Below are 6,000 nucleotides of genomic sequence, written 5' to 3' on the forward strand. Positions count from 1 at the left end.
GTGAGGAGTGACTGATTATGTACTTTTAAGTTGGGAGCACATTAGGGATAGTGTAAATCTCTAAGGAATTTGGAAACAAGGTTTCTAGGACCTTGAGCGGCTCGCTGTTGTTAGGAAAAGGTCATTTATGACTGTCTAGTAAAACTTTAGTCATGAGACCCTTCAGGGTATATCAGGGGGGCCATATGCATGGAGGATGATTGCTAACATATATCTTGGGGGTAGAGATAAAGGAAATTTCCAAGGGGATTTTCACAGGATCCTGGAGGTCAGGCTAATGTCCAAGCTAAGGTTGCCTTTTGCCTCTAGCAAAGTATTAACATTGAGGCAGTTGAGCCCCTTGAGGAAGGTCACTCTGCCTGTCTCAAGGACTTGTCAAAGGGCTACAAGATGTAAGGAAATCTAATTTTTTTCTACATTTCTTTTGCCTTTGTTCTCCGCATCATCTATGAGTAAATTTTTTTTTCACAGCATTTGATATTAAGCATTTTGAGTTCCTACATATTTCTTATTTTCTCTCACATTCAATTGGCAGTTTGGCTAGGTATAGAATTCTGATAAAGTTTATCTCCTTGACCGGACTTCAGACTCCTTTGCCGTTCTTGGGATCTGTCCTCAGCCTGCACAGTCCAGTTTTAGCAAGAATCCTGCTAAGTCAGTTTGGTAAGAATTCCATTGATATCTTTTTTTTAATTCCATTGATACCTGATCACCTTTGATATTTGATCAAGTTCCTCATTCCACACTCTTGTTGTCTAAAGAATCCGGTTAGACAAGTTTATCAAGAATCCCCCTACCCTCGGGGCATGTGGCCGGCTCAGTCAGTACAACTTGCAACTCTTGATCTCAGGGTAGTTTGAGCCCCATGTCGGGTAATAGAGATTACTTAAAAATAAAATCTTGGGCGCCTGGGTGGCTCAATTGGTTAAGTGACTGCCTTCGGCTCAGGTCATGATCCTGGAGTCCCGGGATCAGGTCCCGCATCGGGCTCCCTGCTCGGCAGGGAGTCTGCTTCTCCCTCTGACCCTCCTCCCTCTCATGCCCTCTGTCTCTCATTCTCTCTGTCTCAAATAAATAAATAAATAAAAATCTTTAAAAAAAAAATAATAAAATAAAATAAAATCTTAAGGGCGCCTGGGTGGCTCAGTTGGTTAAGCGACTGCCTTCGGCTCAGGTCATGATCCTGGAGTCCCGGGATCGAGTCCCACATCGGGCTTCCTGCTCAGCAGGGAGTTTGCTTCTCTCTCTGACCCTCCTCCCTCTCATGCTCTCTCTCATTCTCTCTCTTGCAGATAAATAAAATCTTAAAAAACAAACAAACAAATAAATAAATAAATAAAATAAAAAGACTAAAGAATCCCGAGTCCCCTTGCTCTGCTCGTTGCCTATAAATCGCCAGCTGTCTTTGCTGCATTTGGAGTTGAGTTTGTCTTACTGAAGCCTCTTTGCTCTATTGCAATAGTACTGAATAAAATCTATCTTTGCTGCCTTTAACTACTGTCTGGCTCTCTTTCTTGACAACTCTGGGTTCAAATAGTTTTTCCCTCACAACTTTGAAGACATTCATTACTAACGATGACAAGTCTCACTCCTTTACAGAGAACTTGTTTTGTTTGCTTGCTTTTTTTTTCCCCCCCTTTTTGGACACCTGGTTGCCTACTCATATCCCTATAGAGAGAGCTAGCCTGAGTTTCCTCTGCCTGTGTGTTTTTTCAATAGACCTATCCCTTAACCTTGAACTCTACGTGAACAGGAGGTATGCATCATATCATCAGGCAGGCTTCTTCGTAGGTTGCCTGGGGAGTAGGCAGGTTGTCCAGTGACATGACTGACTCCATCATGAGGGTGGAGTACACTGCATGAATCATCCCTGAATAAAGCCGTCGTTACCCCACCCACACTACCTTTTATGCAGAACTGATCTGCTTTTTGTCAGGCTAAATATTCTGTCCAGGAGCCTGCTCTAGGTAAATCCTCACTGTCTTCAGAAAGCATCTATGCTGTGATTAGCAGACAAACCTTTAAAAGGAAGCAGATGGGTTCTTCCTCTGGTGGATTGTCTTCCTTTGCCAGATTGTCTGTTGGAAATTCACCCTCCTCTGTGCTGTTCCACATCACAAGGACTGGAAATTTGGGATCTGCATTTTCCCAAATCCCTTCCCAGCGGAGTTCAGGTTAGTGCCAGTCAATGAAAGGCATTCAGAAGAGATATGGGTAGAAAACAAGAAGCAGAAACCATGCATTATTCTTCCTCAGGCAGCAGCAAGAAAATAAGAGGTTTTGCAGTGGCTTCCAGGTAATTTCCCACAAATTGCCCACCTAAAACTTCTAGTGGCAAGTCTGAGAGCAAAGGATGACTTTCTCTGACTTTCAATCCTCCAGTTCTTCTAATGGTTTGGTAAAACAGCTATTTTCCTGAAATAAATTCCTAGTAGTTTCAGTTTCCCTGACTGATCCCCAAATGACACAATGACCAAGACAAGGAAAGCTGGGAAGATAAGCCTACTTTCAGACAAAATTGGCTGGAGAAAGTCCCATGCTGTGAAGGCAGGAGGTGGCCTCTCTGAGAAGAGACAAGAGCCATGTCACTAGAGCTCACACAAAGAACAAAGGGCCAATAGCCCTTAAAGGAAAAGGTGACTGGGAGGGTGGGGGCTTTTAGACTGTGACGACACAATTTTCTTTGTTTACTACTGTATCCCTAGTGCATGGCATGTGCTTGATACAAAATTAGTGTATGAACATGTTTAATAAATGAATAACCCAGTAGAGGACTGCACCTGTCTTTGTGCTTCAGTTAGGATGCTTTTGGTTGGAAAATCCAACTTGAACTGGCTTGAGCAATTAAGGAAATATATTATTCCACATACCTGAAAAATTTTTAGAGCTATGCTGAAACTTGATACTAGAACTTCAGGCAAGGCTTTTCCCAACAGCTCAACAGAGATCTAATTTCATTTCATCCCTTAGTCTCTGCCTTCTAAAATGTTGGCTTCATTAAAACTAACTTCTTTTGGGGGTGCCTGGCTGGCTCCGTCAGTAGAGCATGCGACTTGATCTCAGGGTCATGAGTTCAAGCCCATGTTGGATATAGAGAGTACCTTAAAAAAATACTTTTTTAAAAACAATGACAACAACAAAAACCCTGACTTCTTTTGTCGTTCCAACACTGATGCCTATACTTTCACGGTTACACACTTTCTCTTTCATGTCTTGTAGAAAACAGGCTGTCTTTGGTCTAGCATTCCTAAAAAGCATAGATTGGATCGTATTAGATCACATACCCACCCCTGGACCTATCTCTGTGGCTAAGTATTTACAGATACGCTCCACTCACGAGTCAGAGTCAGCTTCCTTGGTCAAAATGAATGCTATGAAGGGAGGCAAAAAAATGTTTTCTATTCTTAACATCTGGTCTACTGTGTTGCCAGTTCTTGGGGGACCCTCATCTCTTGTATAGCTGGGGCTGGGCACAGGAACTACTTGCATGGGGAGTCACTGGGTAGATGTAGACTCCACAATGGATGAGACATATCCAAATGACTCCACTTAGTGGGAGAGGAGCCTGTCTATCTCAACCATTTCTCAGGCAAAGATGTTCATTCTCTGGAACCAGTGTTGATAAGGAAGAGGGTATGCCTCCATCTAGGATCCAACCACAAGAGGCAAGGCCTGGGGTCTTTAGAATTTCCAAAGCTACTGAAATGAGTGATCTAAAACCCTAGATCCCACTTCTCTTACCTACTCCCTGACTTAGCTCATTAATTTGTTCCCTTTCACTTGTACATCATCAGAATGTCCCTCCCTACTTGACTGTTTCCAGGAGGGTATAAATACGTTGTAATTTCTCCTATCATAAAAATGTACCTCCTTTGAACTTTGCACCTTCTTCTGGTTATTGCCGTTTCCCAGATCCCCTTTTTTAGAAAAAAAGATCCCTTGTAAAGTTGTATGTACTTTAAGGCTCTGTTGCCTCTCCTCTCATTTTCTCTTGAACACATTTTAATCAAGCTCATATGCTTATAACTCCACTAAACTGCTCTCATCAAGGTCACTGATAATCGCCACTTTACTGAATCCAAGGGTTACCTTTCAGTCCTCATGTCTCTCAGCTTCTCAATAGCATTTGGCACAATTGATCACACCCTCCTTGAAACCCATTTTTCACCTGGCTTCCAAGACCGCATGCTCCCCATACCTTTTCTGCACCTCACCTGCTCCTCCTTTTCAGTCCCCTTGGCTTGTTCCTCCTAACTTCTAAAGGCGGAATGCCATGAATTGGTCCTCATAACTCTTCTCTATTTATACGTATTCCCTGGGTAATATCATCTGGTCCCATGACTTTAAGAACAGTCTATTAGATACTTAAGTATTTACAGGGAGAACAGTAAATATCCAGAATTTGCTTTAAAATACTTCAGCCGTGGGGCGCGTGGGTGGCTCAGTCGGTTAGGTGTCTGCCTTCTGCTCAGGTCATGATCCCAGGGTCCTGGGATCAAGCCCCACATCAGGCTCCCTGCTCGGTGGGAAGACTGCTCTCCCTCTCCCACTCCCCCTGCTTGTGTTCCCTCTCTCTCTGTGTCTCTCTCTGTCAAATAAATAAATAAAATCTTAAAAAAAAAAAATACTCCAGCCTTAGGGTCACCTGGCTGGCTCAGTTAGAAGAGTGTGTGACTCTTGATCTCAGGGTCGTGAGTTAGAGCCCAATACTGGGATTAGAGATTACTTAAATAAATAAACTGAAAAATAAAATAAAATACTCCAGCCCAGGGAGGAATGAGGAGGGATGCGACAAGACTAACAAAATATTAATCATTGATAAAACTAGGTGATGGGGGGCGCCTGGGTGGCTCAGATGGTTAAGCGTCTGCCTTCGGCTCAGGTCATGATCCCGGGGTCCTGGGATCGAGTTCCACGTCAGGCTTCTTGCTCAGCAGGAAGCCTGCTTCTCCCTCTCCCACTCCCCCTGCTTGTATTCCCTCTCTTGCTGTCTCTCTCTCTGTCAAAAAAAAAAACAAAATGAAAAACTAGGTGATGGATACACAAATATTCATCATATTATTCTCTCTACATTTGTATATGCTTAAAATTTTTCTATAATAAAAATAAATGAATAAATAAATACAATCTGTATACTGAACACTTCTATATTCATGCTTCCAGGCCATTTTCCCTAAACTCCAAACATGTGTTTTCAACTGCCTCCTCAACATTTCTACTTGATGGTTCAACAGTCATTGCAAACTTAACATGTCTAAAATGAACTACCTACCACAACCTCCCCATCCCATAAAAAATTCTGCCTCTCCCAGGGTTTCCTGTCTCTGTAAATGACATTACATTCACCCAGTTGTTCAGACCAAAAACTTTGGAGTCATCCTTCCCTCCTCTCTTTCACTTATAAGCCACATCCAATCCCATCAGCAAATTACACTCAGTATCTGACAACTTCTCACCACCTCCAGTGTTACCATCCTTGTCATTATCTATACCGAGTCTCCAGCCTCACGTCCGGGGCTGCAGCTCTCCCTGCAGCTCTCCCTGCAGCTCTCTCTGCCCTCCCCCTGTTTACTGGGCTCCAGTACACTGGCCTCCTGCTGTTCCATGAGCCCATGAAGCAGACTCCCACCTCCAGAGATCTGCTGTTCCTTCTGCCTGGAATGCTTTTCCCCCAAGCATTTGCCTGGTGTAAACTCTCTCTTCATTCCAAACTCCATTCAATCATTACCATGCAGAGCTTTCCCCAAACAATATATGCGAAACAAATGCTGCGTTCACTGTCTGTCTCCTTTCCTGTTTAATTTTCCTCCTACTGTTTTATATATCTATTTGTTACCTGCTTTGTAAGCTATGTAAGAACAAGAACTTTGTCTTGTTTACTGCTATATCCCCAATACCCAATGGCTTGTGTTATGGCACAGGAGTATAAGTAAACCGTATTTGTTGAGGGAATGAATGATTAGATGAATGGGTCTCAGATAAGGGGAGAAGATAGCTCTG

This window comes from Neomonachus schauinslandi, chromosome 4, assembly GCF_002201575.2.
Source record: "Neomonachus schauinslandi chromosome 4, ASM220157v2, whole genome shotgun sequence".
In the NCBI taxonomy this organism is placed as follows: domain Eukaryota; kingdom Metazoa; phylum Chordata; class Mammalia; order Carnivora; family Phocidae; genus Neomonachus; species Neomonachus schauinslandi.